The sequence below is a fragment of the Amblyomma americanum genome, chromosome 5, assembly GCF_052857255.1.
Source record: "Amblyomma americanum isolate KBUSLIRL-KWMA chromosome 5, ASM5285725v1, whole genome shotgun sequence".
NCBI classification, from domain to species: Eukaryota; Metazoa; Arthropoda; class Arachnida; order Ixodida; family Ixodidae; genus Amblyomma; species Amblyomma americanum.
The window spans coordinates 143,748,513-143,764,237 of NC_135501.1; the positions used below are offsets into that span (position 1 = coordinate 143,748,513).

The following is a 15,725-nucleotide window of genomic DNA, read 5'->3' on the forward strand; positions in this document are numbered from 1 at the left end:
AGAAATTTCTACATATATGTATTCAGTGCCTGCCAAGTGAAAAATTTAATAGTTACAATTGTACGTCTAGTAAGATGGGTGATAAATTCCAGTGCAGGGTCTGCGAAAAGCGTAGATATAGCATCCTTCTTCATATTATTAGAATGGGCTACCAATTCTGAAAACATAGGTGTTTAGTTTATATCGGCAACTTCGTTGAGGAGGCAATTTCGGAACCTCGAACGAGTGCATCACCTTTAAGGCATACTTAGAGGTAAAAATAATCTCAATGAGGCAGTTCTACTGTAGCCAAAGCATTGTTCGAGCCATAGGAGTTTTATTCACCTTTAGTTTGGGCATTAGTGACAGGCGGATAGGCACAGCCAATCGCTTTTTGCGCATATAAAAAAGATAAAGTGAAGATAAAAAAAGAAATATGTCGCAAGGCAGCAAACAGCGCTTTCGTGATGCCCTTGTGGCGCATTGACCTTAGTAAGAACACATAAATATTGTCGCATGCCACCGGTACACTAACAGACTTGGAAGCACTTTTCACAGCACTGTTGGCAAGTATTGTTCACTACCTATATATTTCGTATATTACTACGGAAACCTTGCAGTTGTAATATATTTTAGGAGGCGTGCAAAACTGTTCTCAGCCTGATTAGAGCGGAACATGCCGTTAGAAAAGTACAAATTGTAGCACTTTAGAGATTTTTACATCAGTATCCAGTTCTACTGTACTTCGTAACAATAGTTCCAATATATTTCTATAATACTGGCAGACAGCTTAGTGATCCAACGGTTTATCCTCATGAATTATTATATGTAATATTAAGTTTCGTTGCGAATCCTTTAACAAATTTGGTTCGCAAGATAAGCTTGAGAATTTAGCGCCGCAGCGATGTAAACTGCATCATTTAATTTTGCTTGCCTATTTCCACCTCAAACAAACCTACTGCAGCCAGGTGTAATTGAACACACCACCCGAACATTACCGCACGCAGGAAGATGCGTCAAAACATGCAAGGCGATCGCAGAAATCAATTGCCTAACCTTTACAAGAAGTGACCATGAACATAAGATTAGCGCTTGTGAAAAAAGTGCAAACTAATCAGTAATTTTGACCACCCAAACGCAACACTTGGAAAGATTGTAGCCTCACGTAGTGGACGTTTGCAAGGATACCTTGAAAAGAAAATGGTAGGTGTAACGTTAAGAGACTGGGAGAGGGCAGAGTCGGTGAGGAGTCAAAAATGCGTCACTGACACCATAATATTAAAGCAGCGCTAAGCAACAAGGACGAAGAAAGAAGGGAACACACACACAGGCGCTGATCTTACAACTAAGCGTTACTGACATGCGGGTCGAAATCAAGAGGAAGAAATGGTCTGCGACAGTGCATGTAATGAGAAGGCAAGATAACCAGTGCCCCTTAAGGGTAACAGACTGGACTCCAAGAGAAGGCAAGCGTAGCGGGGAGCGGCAAATAGTTAAGTGGGGGGGGGGATGAGAATAACCAATTTTGCGGGGATATGGTGGCAGCCGCTGACTCAGGACAGTGTTAATTTGAAAAGTATGGGAGAGGTCTTTCTGCTGAAGTAGACGTAGTCAAGCTGATGATGATGACTTGCCTTATGATAACTTCCTTATGACAGGAAGAGGGTTGTGCGGATATCAATACGCTCGAAGTGAATCTTAGTGACTTGCGCAGCGATACGCGTTTTATAGACCGGGTCTTATGGTTTTAGCCAATCCTCTATATATCTCGCCCAAAGGTCGCCTGATCACGTAAGTGTACAACAATCATAAACATTGAAAAAAATCGACTTTACTTCATCTTCGAGTAATGTTGGGGCTTCCACTATTTCGGCTACATTGCTCGGTGCGAATAATCCGTCCTATGAAGATTATTCTTTTGGTATGTCGAGGTCTCACTCGTTGGGAGTTTTCCACTACTATACCCGACAGGCGCAAACGGTGGGAGTAGTATCTGAAGGACTGCATAGTATTCACTGCTGCAAGCGCCTGTTTCAACGGCGCTACTGGCCGTGCTGCCGCCAGAAGAAGCCAGTGCCTCGTTTTTATGGTAGTGTTATGAGGGTAAAATTGAAGCTCATAACAGAAAGGCTTGTCAACCTTAATTCATAGCGTGCACGCCGAACACATTTATTTATTCATTGACTGTAGCCACAACGGCTTGTAGGAGGTTAGTAAATAAGTAAGAGGGGCACTCCTTAAATTATTCAGAGAGTAGGAAAAGAAATAAATTGCAAAAAATAGTAGTAGAAATGTTCTCAGAATGAAAAATTATCAGGCATGGGTAGAAAAGAAGAAACAGTTTGCTAGTAGAAAAGTAAAAAAATAAAAATATAGGCTAAACAAATGGGCAGAATCAAATCTGGTTAATTTTGCCATAATAACGTGCCTCTAAACACGGTGCACTTTTGAGATATCCATTTGTAGAATTAAATCATTACGCCAGTAGCTGCATATAAGAGAGATAAGCACTCGTTCAGGTAAACTCAAATGAGGGTTGAGATAAAGGTGACCGGCCGTAAGGTCGCAAAGTGAGCGAAGACATCGGTGGTTATTATATTTTGCAACCAGTTGCCATTTCAAACAACAGCTTCTTTTACGCCTGCGTAAAAACATCATGGCCTTCGGGTGAAGATATACCGATGGTAGCGTTTACTGTTATGCATCGTTAATACAGACACTGGCTCTCTAGCAAAACTGTCCACAAAGCGGGTCGTCCGTAATAACGAATCGCGAAGAAAAAAATCATATTATGATTAAGGCTTGCTTCTGTGCATACTGGTGCGCAGCGAAGTGGAACTTAGACGTGATTTTCCGAGCTGCAGACCCATTATCCTGGTCACCACTGTGCTTGAAATAATGTGCAGCTTTGCGCGCCTAGTGGTGTATGATATGCTTGAGGCATGTCATGGCTAAATGACCTGACTACTACTACGACTACTCACATCACACGAACCGCTACTATATATCAGTACACAGCCGGTCGACGACTGCTGAATGCAGCTTTCAACGTGGTACAAGCTGGAGGCAGTTTTGATCGTAGGTAATCATAAATTATGAAAAATAGTGAGGCACGTCAGTTGAGCAGCATTGTACTGTAAAATATGATGGCACCAAAGAAAAGGGCCATCACTCAGCCATTCGCACTTTTCATTGCATTCATCTGAACGTACTCCATATCCAGAAATTGAAATACCTTGTCGAGGCAGTTTAAATTTAGTTCTCATCTCCGTCCATATTACCGAGACAAAATACATGGGCCCTATTGGGTACTGTGCATTTTTCTCCTGTCCATTATCCGGACAGCGATTTTCCAAACAGAGGAGTGAATACTTTGAAAATCTTGGTGCCCAGAAAAAGTGTTCATAATTCGAATCGTCCATATTAACGGGGCTCGTATTAAGGAGGCACAACAGTAGTAGCTTTTCACTCGGCGCGCTTTGGCAACGCAACGCCTTTACTTCTGCGCCTCCACAAATCGCACTCAGCGTAAGTGGTCACATTAAAAGAAAATTTTCTCAGCTCACGTCGTCTACGAGAAATTGTTTGGGCTCACCTTGCTACATATAAAACATTATTCAAAACATTAAATGTTAAGGGAGTACGCTGCAGCATGCAGATCAGCCCACTGCGGGAAGCGTTGATGATGATGATGATGATATCTTCAGGCTTAACGGAACGTACCCACGGCAGGGGATTGGCCAGGGTGCATTGCTGCACAAATGCACAAATGGGCAAGGAGTGGAGTAATTGGATAATTTTGTGACCAAGACTCAAATTTTCATTAAATATAGAGATAAAATAAAGGTAAATGAAAAAGCCATGAATTCACATTCTAGCAGAGAAATCTTCCTGATGCAATTATATATGCGTCAATAAAATTGCACACTGGTTTCAAGGCATATCCCTTGACGCTTTCCCCAAAGGAGAGGAGAATCGGAATAGATAGGGGAAGCGTTCCTCCAGTAGATGTGGGTGGATGTTTGCACTCTCCTCTATCTCGCCGAAGCCATGCTCATTTCCGCTGCTCGGGCCAGTCGAAATAAAATTCGTTTGTGGGTGAAGGAAATGGCGCAGTATCTGTCTCCTATATCGGCGGACACCTGAACCGCGCCGCAAGAGAAGAAATAAAAGAGGGAGTGAAGGAAGAAAGGAAGAAAGAGGCAACGTAGTGGAGGGCTCCGGAATAATTTCGACCACCTAGGGATCTTTGACGCTCACTGACATACACACACACGGCCACTTTAGCGTTTCGCCTTGATCGAAACGCAGCCGCCGCGGTCGGGTTCCAACTCGCGAACTCCGGATCAGTAGCCGAGCGCTCCAACCACTGAGCCACCGCGGCGGGGTACTTGGTTAAGTTGGAAAACAGAATTCAGTCCTGTTAACGCTTTGAAAATTCACACCAAACCTTGGAATCAGGCTTCCTATACCGCGGTTTAAAAGACACGAACCCAACTGACAGGGGCATCCTGCACGAGAATATGGGCGAAAACAGACACTGCCGCATCTCCCACTACCGCTGAACTGTGGTCCACCTCTTTTTTGTAGCAGGATCCATATAGAGTAGTAAAAAGAAGCGCAGGCTAGTGACCTCTGAATCCTCCTATAAATAACAACTCCAAAAAGGCATGTTATTTAGAGACAGAATCTGCCATAACCGCCTTAACCCTGTGCTCGCATATCAATGCAGGAAGTCTTGAGCGCAGGATGCAGGATAGGATACAAAGTTTAATATTTTCTTTGCCATTAGTTGCTGCATAATATTAGCTCCACCAAAGTGATTTTACAAATTGTAAGCAACGCTAAACTGCAAACACGATTCCCTAGACCGAAAATATTGCTGATGAAATGTTTCTTATTTTTCAGTGGGACTGTTCAGTGTTTTCACAATGAATGCCTGCATCTTGGTCTTTCTTGCTTCTGTAACGTTGTTTCACAGTGAGTACATTGCAAAATGACAAACATTTGCACAACAGCTCAGTATATTTATAAAGAATGTTCGTTAAAAAGTTCAGGGGGGCACGTTGTTGACCTAAAGTGTGGTGAGGCGAAAGCCTTTAGCGCGGTATTGATGCTTGTGTCGCTGATATGTGATGATGTTGATTAAAGGCTACAAAGGGCGTTTAGGCGGCATCCTTCTAGATCGCCGTTCAGAAGGCGTCTGGCAAGATTGCCTGGAGAGCGCTCCTCTCGAAAGATGGTAGCTCCACTCAATGCCGTCGCACGCTCATCACCGACATGGCTTTATCATTTTCTTTGCGATGCCACCAGACTTATCTCGATTGATCGCGGCTCCCCCAACTGCGTCCACATTGCAGGGCGCTTAAGCTTCGTCTTTGAGATTGGGAAGCGACAGCGTGTTGCAGCGTTGCCAAGGAGTCCACGGAAGGCCATCGCCCTTTAGGCGCGACACCTCGCCCGTTGGACAATTTAAGGAAAGGAAATGACGCCTGTCTCACATATCTCGGTGGACACTCGAAGCGTGTTTGATTGACAACTGTAGTGCGACCGAGCTCGCCGACAGATGGACGGATGGACGGACAGACAACTATGAGCCATTAAAGGCTTTCGCCTTAAAAAGAGTCTGGTATTGCATCCTCTTCCAACTCTTCTCTGTAATTGCGGACTAATAATGTTTGCAATATGCTAACTTTACGCTCCAGTTTTTTTTAATATCAACAAATAACGTCTTTTTTGCCTTTAGAACAGAAGAATGGTTATGATAATTATAAAATCTTTCTTGCGTCTCTGAAATGTGAAATGTTTATTTCTTGTGTGAAAAATTAGTTTCATTAGAAAAATATTCTTCGTAATCGAGAAAGCTTTCCTGGAAAGGAGTTTTATACACTTTTCAGTTTCTCCACATACTTCCTTCATTTTTTGTGCTGTTAGTGTTCAGTACCTTTAGACACTGTTGCCTGATGTTCGTGTCATTCGCAAGTGAGGTAATGTCTTACACCAAGTGTTACTGGTGCTCCGGTTGAGTAAATAAGCAAAATGCGCCTTCGAAACTTCTTGTAACACAAAAAATCAAAAGAAACCAAGTGGTCTTTTCATAATATTGGCGAAACTGCATATATATTTGGGTCTAAACTCTTTCATTTTTCTATTATCGTCAGTATTAGTCGAAAACCACTCCGAAACCAAAGCGCAGTTCATGCACGGATTCGTCTCCGCGGTGAATCATGTACTCGGCAAATGACTTTATTCGAGAGCGCGAATTTAACGCTTACCAGTGGTCAAAATGTATAGGATTTGAGTGCCGCCTTAGCGAACTCTGCCATAGCAGCTCTTTTCCGCAGCAGGCCATCTGTAAGTGTGCCTGACAGTTATGAGAAATCCAAAAGGACAGATATGACTCGTGATTTTCTGACCAGTGGTGTTTCTACGCAAGAAGAGAATGAGTGGAGGCAGTTATGACACTACGCACAGTTTTTATTGGCTCTGACAGCGCAGCACGATGCACCTAAACCACGCGCGCACTTATAACGATCTAACGCAGGCGCTGTTAATAAGTGCTTTGAAAGGGTATTTAGTGGCGTCATCACCCCTTATGCGGAGAGAAAGAGGGGAAAAAAATGTTTTCTTCATGAGTCGATATTAATCCTCTGCTATTCTCTACGCATCACATCATACTCCTGTGCCTCCACGTGCTAAACAGCGGTAATGGCGCAGCTGGTCGACACATATACATGAATGAAGAGCGAGCAACGATATCTAGATTATGGAATACGAAGTAGATTAACCCTGGGTGAGAGGCGCTCGTCCGTTCGAGAACCGCAGCGTTAAGTGGCGGCAGAATTCTTAGGAACAGGCTAAAGAATCAAAACGGATAATAGACCGATTAAGTTATCACACCCATGTTTATCCTAGCTGTGTGCCAAGAAGAATGTTTGTTGCTCTACTCTTAAGTTACACTTTCCGGCGTGGTAGACGCCAAACAAGAATGGAAGTTCCAAATTTTCCCAAACGTCGGCTGAACTGCAAAGTACATTAGAGCAAATTTCACTTCAGAAGGTAACTAGCTATAAACGAGAAAGAATTTCAGCTTCACGCTCAGCTGGACTGCAACTCACGCCCGAGCGAACCAAGCAGCTAGCTTGACTGACGACTTTGACAGCTTGATCCTAACTGCAATTCTTTTCATTTGGCATCTACACTTGGTCCTGATTTCAACCGACTTCTTCCTCACATAACTAGGTCACATGATGCCTTGCCGCCTTACCTAACCACAACTCTGCAACAAAGCATATCAGAATTATTGCACGCAGAGATAAAGCACTAGAAAGGATAACATGGCAGGAGAGGACATCAACCATAGCTGCATGAATGCCGGTGGTCAGAGTGAGCTGAATAAAGTTACATAGAAAGCTTTACTCGGAAGAACGCTAGATGTTCCCATTCAAAGCATTTAAAGCATTTGGCTTGGCTTTAAGGACGTTAGTAGCAACTGCGTGAAAGCACATTTGGATGATGACGATGTTTACGATTATAAATTATTATGGCACACGAGCAACTATGGCCATAGAGCGCCTTGGCACGAAGTTTTTTCCTGTACTGAAGGTGGAGTCAAAGACCCATTTTCCAAGCATTTCACCGTAAAGAAGCCAAGCACCAGGCAGAGGAAAACTTGCACCATGGTATCACCGGTGGGTACACGGTGGCACAACTGATTATTATTGTGTTAGCTATCCTGCGCGACCACGTGCTCGGCGTAAGTTGTGCTTCAACGATTGATGGGGTTTCATCATTGGCAAACCAGAAAACCATTCGAAAAGTTTGAACTCTGAGTGGGACTCATGCTCACTCACGGAAACGCGTAGTGGTCAGCCGCGATTTCTTCTAATATGTTAAGTGAGGGCTAGAAGGTAGCCGAACACATCGCTAGCGACAAAACAGCGAGAGGATGCAGCGCAAGATTTTCATAAACCTTCCCTAGTTAAATCCAAAGGCTACAGTGATCAGCATGTGCGGCCCTTCTTAAAATGGGCTACGTTGATCCTGCAAGACATTTCATGCAGCCACCTACCTGTGGAAAAAAGATAAACCATGAATTTCTTTGTTTATTTTCAGGCACAGCCGCAACGGTGGGCGCCTACAATCCGGAATTGGATATGTGCAGGGAACCACCACCAATGGAAAATTCTTGTGGACAGGAAACCAATGTCGAAAGATGGTATTTTAACGCTACCCAGGAGACATGCCTCTCTTTCAAATACTTCGGATGCGGTGAAAGCATAAATAATTTTCCCGAAAAAGATATATGCCAGCAAGCGTGTCAAGCAGGTAAGAAGACACGGACATGGTTTTTGAACTTCTAAGGATCGTGTAAGATGACTATTCCAAAAGCAAGTCGATGGTAGTCGATAGACAAGCGTCAATGGATTAGCGTGGAGGCTCCAGGCTCCCTCTAAGAGCCCTTACTCGCCTTTTTTGCTGCGTCGCATAAAGTGGTGCCGACATATTACATTACACTTCCTTCCCAGCTGAAAAAAAGTTTATCATGGTGACATAGGGTGAGGGAAGAATGCACGGATCATTTTAGGGCCTGAGAATAGACATGTACAGTTTAATGCCCCCGGCTACGAAGATCAGAAGAAGAGGTGAGATGCTCCGCGATGTACTTCATGGGATAAGTTTGTGTTAGAACGCGGTAAGGGCCATAAAAAGCGTAACAGCAGTTTTGTAAAGATGCCGCGAGTAGAGGAAGGCATTCAGACCCAAACGAGAGCACGGTAGAGACATGACAAGGCAGGGTCCGAGGAGTACCGACTCTAGTTCATGTACCACTGGTTCTGAGCGTTGAACGAGTGAGCAAGTTATCGTCCTTCGGCATGCTTGCTATCTTTGAAGTAGGGACTGATCATGGAAGCATCAGTGCGCTAGCGAAGGGTAGTGTGCAAACTGGATGTAGGCTCCGGCCACACCGAAGAAAGGCAGAGCACTCTTGTTCAGAACATAGTCGTGTCAAATGCGTAGCTGACAAAAAGCAGGACTTGGTCTCAGTGCAGGTAGTCAGTATCAACGTCTATGTCGCGCATGTCGCTGAGTGAAAAGCTGAGTCACGCCATGGTCGCAGGGTGATACGCAGTAGTAGAGTGTTGACTAATCTGATAATGCTGACGGATGGAAGTTGCTCGGATACCGATTGTGTCCTAGTGCCGATAGTGCCGATATAGCAGGCATAGGTTATTCTCTCCCTTACATTTATAGGTCCCTAGAAGTCCTCTTACTACTCCTAGCTCAGTGCTGCCGCGGTTAAGCGATGCGTCACGGCCCTGTGATGAGAGCTTCTGCCATCGGTTGGGCTTGTGCGACCCAAGTTGTTCTTCCCTAGCAGCCAACCTTTTACGAACATTCAATAACTTAAGTGACACCTGCCACTGTGCGCAGTTTTCAAAGTGGGCAGTATATCAATGTCTCTTTTTAAAAGTGCCTACTTCACTTAAACTTCACTTTGAATATATATATATATATATATATATATATATATATATATATATATATATATATATATATCAGCAGACAAGTTAAAGGAAATGAGGGGCCCGTTTGACAAATTTATGAAGGGAGCCAACAGTCACCGAAACCAAGGTGCATAGGGGAACGTTAATTTTTTTTTTAATGTGTTATGCTTATCAGTAGGATAATAATTCTTAGATTAATAAATTGCTTAAAGAAAATTACTTATAAAGCAGCAGAAAAAACAACCATGCCGCCGGTGGGATCCGAACCCACGACCTCCGAATATCGCGTCCGGTGCTCTTACCAACTGAGCTACGGCTGTCCAATCTGCTGCTCTCGTGGGTATTTATGTTTACTGGGTGTAAGCGAGCCTTGAGAGTGTTCACCAGCGCCACCCTCGACCATAGCGGCGGACGTAGCACGTCCTGTAATACCGCGAGCGTGACGTAGAACGTCATCTAACGGCGAAGGCGGAAACTCTGCGAGAGCCCTCTTATGCTACCTTTGGCATTAAGACTGCCAGAACCGAGACCCTCGTTAAGCTATCAGCAGACAAGTTAAAGGAAATGAGGGGCCCGTTTGACAAATTTATGAAGGGAGCCAACAGTCACCGAAACCAAGGTGCATAGGGAAAGTTAATTTTTTTTTTAATGTGTTATGCTTATCAGTAGGATAATAATTCTTAGATTAATAAATTGCTTAAAGAAAATTACTTATAAAGCAGCAGAAAAAACAACCATGCCTCCGGTGGGATCCGAACCCACGACCTCCGAATATCGCGTCCGGTGCTCTTACCAACTGAGCTACGGCTGTCCAATCTGCTGCTCTCGTGGGTATTTATGTTTACTGGGTGTAAGTGAGCCTTGAGAGTGTTCACCAGCGCCACCCTCGACCATAGCGGCGGACGTAGCACGTCCTGTAATACCGCGAGCGTGACGTAGAACGTTATCTAACGGCAAAGGCGGAAACTGTGCGAGAGCCCTCTTATGCTACCTTTGGCATTAAGACTGCCAGAACCGAGACCCTCGTTAAGCTATCAGCAGACAAGTTAAAGGAAATGAAGGGCCCGTTTGACAAATTTATGAAGGGAGCCAACAGTCACCGAAACCAAGGTGCATAGGGGAACGTTAATTTTTTTTTTAATGTGTTATGCTTATCAGTAGGATAATAATTCTTAGATTAATAAATTGCTTAAAGAAAATTACTTATAAAGCAGCAGAAAAAACAACCATGCCGCCGGTGGGATCCGAACCCACGACCTCCGAATATCGCGTCCGGTGCTCTTACCAACTGAGCTACGGCGACGGCTGTCCAATCTGCTGCTCTCATGGGTATTTATGTTTACTGGGTGTAAGCGAGCCTTGAGAGTGTTCACCAGCGCCACCCTCGACCATAGCGGCGGACGTAGCACGTCCTGTAATACCGCGAGCGTGACGTAGAACGTCATCTAACGGCGAAGGCGGAAACTGTGCGAGAGCCCTCTTATGCTACCTTTGGCATTAAGACTGCCAGAACCGAGACCCTCGTTAAGCTATCAGCAGACAAGTTAAAGGAAATGAGGGGCCCGTTTGACAAATTTATGAAGGGAGCCAACAGTCACCGAAACCAAGGTGCATAGGGGAACGTTAATTTTTTTTTTAATGTGTTATGCTTATCAGTAGGATAATAATTCTTAGATTAATAAATTGCTTAAAGAATATATATATATATATATATATATATATATATATATATATATATATATATATATATATATATATATATATATATATATATATATATATGTGCGTGCGTGTGTGTGTGTGTGTGTGTGTGTGCGTGCGCGCGCGCGTTTGCGCGTGCGTGTGTGCGTGTGCGTGTTTTGAGCGCACATTTCCCCTTCATTTGTTAAGCTCCCACTACGTTTCTTGCTTTGTTTGTTTGTTTGATTTCTTTTCTTTTCTCGAAGTAGGAGCGTGGGCACCCAGCCCGGCCTCCCTCTTTCACCTCGTGTGCGTGGGTAGTCAGTTCGTGTGTACACGACGCGGCGCCTTTGCTTGCCTATCATGGCATAGCTGTCTCTGCTGTGTTCAAATCTCCCCCTTTTTTCTTTTTTCTTTGCTTTTTTAAGCCCTCTGTGTCCCAAGTCCAATGCTACAAGAAGACGCGTCCATGCACTGTATGATCATTCTTGACAAAGATCAGTCCCTGCTAAAAACTGTGAATGAAGTCGTTAAGTTTTTCAATGTAACTTCCCCAACCTACTACGATATATACATATATATACATTAGCGAACAAGGTAAAGACAATGGGGGACTCGTTTTGACAAACTTGTGAAGGGAACCAACAGTCAACGAAACGAAGGTGCATAAGATAATGTTTAATGTTTTTTTATTTTTTTAATGTGTAGTGCTAATCAGTGGGATAATAATACTTAGATTAATCTATCGCTTAAAGAAAATTACATATAAAGCAGCAGAAAAAACAACCATGCCGCCGGTGGGATCTGAACCCACGACCTCCGAATATCGCGTCCGGTGCTCTTACCAACTGAGCTACGGCGGCGGCTGTCCAATCGGCTGCTCTTGTGGGTATTTATGTTTATTGGGGGTAAGCGAATCATCTGAGTGTCCACCAGCACCACTCTCGTCCATAGCGGCGGACGTAGCACGTCCTGTATTACCGCGAGTGTAACGTGGAACGTCATCTAACGGTGAGGGCGGAAACTGTGCGAGAACCCTCTTATGCTACCTAAGGCACCAAGACTGCCAGAACCGAGAGCCTCGTTAAGCAATTAAAAATGAGTGACTCGTTTTGACAAACCTATGAAGGGAGCCAACAGTCAGGTGAACACTCTCAATGTGTGCACCTATATATATATATATATGTATATATATATATATATATATATATATATATATATATATATATATATATATATATATATATATATATATATATATATATGAAAAACTTACTCGACTACTGATAACATAAGTAAGGAGTTGAGTACACTTGAAGAAACTTTTATTTACCAACGGTTTCGGAATGTTGACCGTCCTTCATCAGGGTAAGATAATTGTGAGCACAATGGCCCGCGTTTTCGGAGCATCGAATGCTAGTGGAGAGGAAAAACGGTTTCCTTTGAGAAAACAAACAGATCATACAAGAGACAAACAGCGAGCGACCAGACTCCCCAATCGACTGAGGGAAAAGATGAGGGTGGTCAAACAAACAGGCGAAAGAAAAAGAACGGGGAAAGAGAAAGCAGAGGTTAGAGACACCGAGGGCGGAGAGGAGTGAGTTGGCCGTTCCTACACCGTGGTTGCCCGCAAGGAAAACGCCGACAAGAATTAATATTGGGGAAGCTTCCTTCGGCGGAAGCGAGACGTGCGAACAAGAGGAAAGAAAATAGCATAAACTGGAAAAAAAACGGCAAGAAACGAACATACAAGGAAAAACACCAATGCGCGCATATGCATCAGAGCGCGACCCGCTCCCCACATGTGCAGCTGTTAACAATTGAAAAGTAAGTTAAGGCGGTGATGTGGCTTGCCAGGTGCCCCGATGAAACCCGATCCCGCAGCCAGTTGAAGCGAAGAGCAAGCAGTATGTTTCCACGCAGCCTCGCTCAGGAGGGCGCCTCCGCCAGGTGTTCCGTCGCGGAAACAAAAAATAGGGCTCCTAACTGGGAGGAAGAAGAGTAACAGAAAGAAAATGGGCAAGGAAGGCACGAAATCGGCCTAGTGCCCTTTATTGGGCTGGCTACTGTCCAAGAATTCTAAATGGAGCATCACGCTCTACTATTTGTAAACCAGAAAAAAAGTGCAGAGGATAGGGTGTATGGTTTGCTATCACAAAAGATTCAGCTGTTATTCCTGGTCATGAGAAAGAATGATTGGTAGGGGGAGGAGAAGGGTGGCATCTGGAAGCGAGCACGCAAATTGGCATGACCTCAGGTGGTGCAGTCGGGAGGCCGTGAATTCCACTAGGTCTAGGTCTCATACTTCTAAAGTATGGAATGTGTACCAGAGTTCTCATTCATACCGCCCTGCACACTATTAAACTTTATTATATAAAGTATGGTTCTCGTTGCTCACATTCACGTGTATTTTGGAAACCGCTCTGTAGCAGCGTAACTATGAGTTTGTGGAACTCGTGACCTTTCGGGCGAAAGTGTTTCGACAGGTGGAAGAGGGCAAGAGATCTGGTGTGCGCGCAATGGTTGTTGAATCCCATTCTGAAGGAATTCTCGGTTTGGCCAATGTATTGCATCTGACAGCCGCCACACTCGGACATTTACTTTACGTTACTACTGTCACAATTCAAGTTTTCACGGATGGAATGTTTGAAGTTAGAGTGTGTGTTTTGAGCTAGTGTTGTTGTCCACATGTGCTGACAAACTTGGAATCAATCCTTCCTGCAAGGTAGGCAACCCACAGGCCTTCTCTTATTGACAGTAGACTGAAATACATAATTTTGCAAATTTTCTGGTCGTCTATAGGTAACCCATGGAACTGTTTTAAAAAGTTTTGACAGTTGATTGTTTTGTTCGATTATGTTGAAATGTTTTTAGAATTTTGTTGATATTGGGAAAGTTGTTTGCAAATGCTAAGACAAAATTAGAGCGGCGTTCATTTGCGGTTGTTGATGGTGGATCCCAAACATTTCGTTACGATTTACTGCTTCCGCTTTCCTAATGGCATCATCAATAATAGAGGCCGGATAGCTTTGGTGCTCCAGAACCTCCCGCATACGGTTAGAATTTTCCTTGAAGTCTTCTGATCGTGAGCAGATCCGTTTGAATCTGGTGGCTTGGGAATATGCATTTGAAGTTTTGTAGTGGCGTGGGTGGCAGCTCTTGTAATGATGGTACTGTTGCCTATCCGTGGGCTTTCTGTAGATAATGGTGCTTAAGATACGCTCCTTCATTCGAATTAAGACGTCCAAGAAGTTAATTTGACTGGCGGAGTAAGTGTGTGTGAAACAGATGTTTGGATGTATGTTGTTAAAGGCTGAAATAAACTGGATGAGTTGGTCCTCGGTTTTCGTCAACACCATGAATATATGTCGTCTAGCAAGCGTTTGTAAAAAGCCGGTTTTGTTGGATATGAGCGGAGAAACTTCGATTCAGTGCTGGGCATATATGTGTTGGCATAGTTTGGCGCCATTTGTGTTCCCATAGTGGTACCACTCGTTTGTAGGTAAAAGAAGTTGTTGAATTCGAACAAGTTGAGTTCGAGGACCAGATTAGTAAGTGCAGCGATGGTACTTTGGCTAGGAGCATCAACACTTTTGTGTTTTCCATCGGATGCGACCAGAGCTCGGATGCCATAATCATGCGGTATGTTGGTGTACGGAGACACTACATCAAGGGTAACCAAAAAGGCACCTTCTGGAGCGCTAAATTTAGACACTTCTTTCAGGAAACGATTAATGTCACGAATGTAAGATGTATGTTTGGGAGGGATATGCTTGATGAAAGAATCAATGTAGCTGGAGACCGGTTCTGTGAGTGTGCCAATGACAGAAAGTATCGGTCAACCCGGATGAGTTTCTTGGGGTATTTTTGAGAGCACCTAGAAGCGGCCTGGAGAAGCATGTGATGCCGTCAGCGCTTCACTTATTCGTGATGGTAATTCGCCTTCATATGTAAGTCGTTTTAAGGTTTATGCTATGATTTTCTGGTGCTCAATTGTGGGATCTGATGGTAGTAACCTATAGAAATTGGAGTTATTGAGCTTACGATATCCCTCCCGGATGTACTTTTCCTCGTCTAGAGTTACTATGACGTCTCCTTTGTCAGCGGGTTTAATGACGATATTCGTTCGTTTGCTTAGTGATTCAAAGGCATTCCGTTCTTCTCTTGAAAGGTTCGATGGTCTGTGTTTTTGTGTATCGAAAGCTTGAATAATGTCTCGCTGTATTGCTTTTATATAGATGTCCAGAACCTTATCCCTGCCGGATCTTGGTGTGCGTTGTTCCTGGGAAGAGGGAATGAGTTACAGTTTTGGTTCGGCTTATCGGAGAAGTATTCTCGTAGTCTCAGACTTCGAGAAATGTTGTCGAGAGCCTTCAGTAATTGGTATTCATTATATCAACCTGTACTTAGACTCAATTTCAGTCCACGTGACAAGACTAATTTCTCCTCCTTGTTTAGACAAGCGTCTTAGAGGTTGATAGTAATCTCCTGAAGGTCTGAACCATCCAATGTTTGATTAAATAGGGTTTGATGATTTCTTAAAGACTTGTGAGTGTA

At 43.8% G+C, this 15,725-nt stretch overlaps 1 long non-coding RNA gene and 1 other non-coding gene across 2 annotated transcripts in view; one reads left to right on the forward strand and one right to left on the reverse strand.

The window, feature by feature from the left end:
• LOC144135116 (uncharacterized) overlaps nt 1-8,306 on the forward strand; it is a 50,095-nt gene extending 41,789 nt beyond the window's left edge. Inside the window, exons 2-3 of the long non-coding RNA XR_013315379.1 lie at nt 4,888-4,959; nt 8,095-8,306. This is a non-coding gene — a long non-coding RNA (uncharacterized LOC144135116). The remainder of the gene's footprint in view (nt 1-4,887; nt 4,960-8,094) is intronic.
• A 3,651-nt stretch (nt 8,307-11,957) lies between these two features.
• TRNAS-CGA (transfer RNA serine (anticodon CGA)) lies at nt 11,958-12,031 on the reverse strand. Its single transcript has one exon. It is a non-coding gene; the product is annotated as a tRNA-Ser (tRNA).
• Between the last annotated feature and the right edge of the window lie 3,694 nt (nt 12,032-15,725).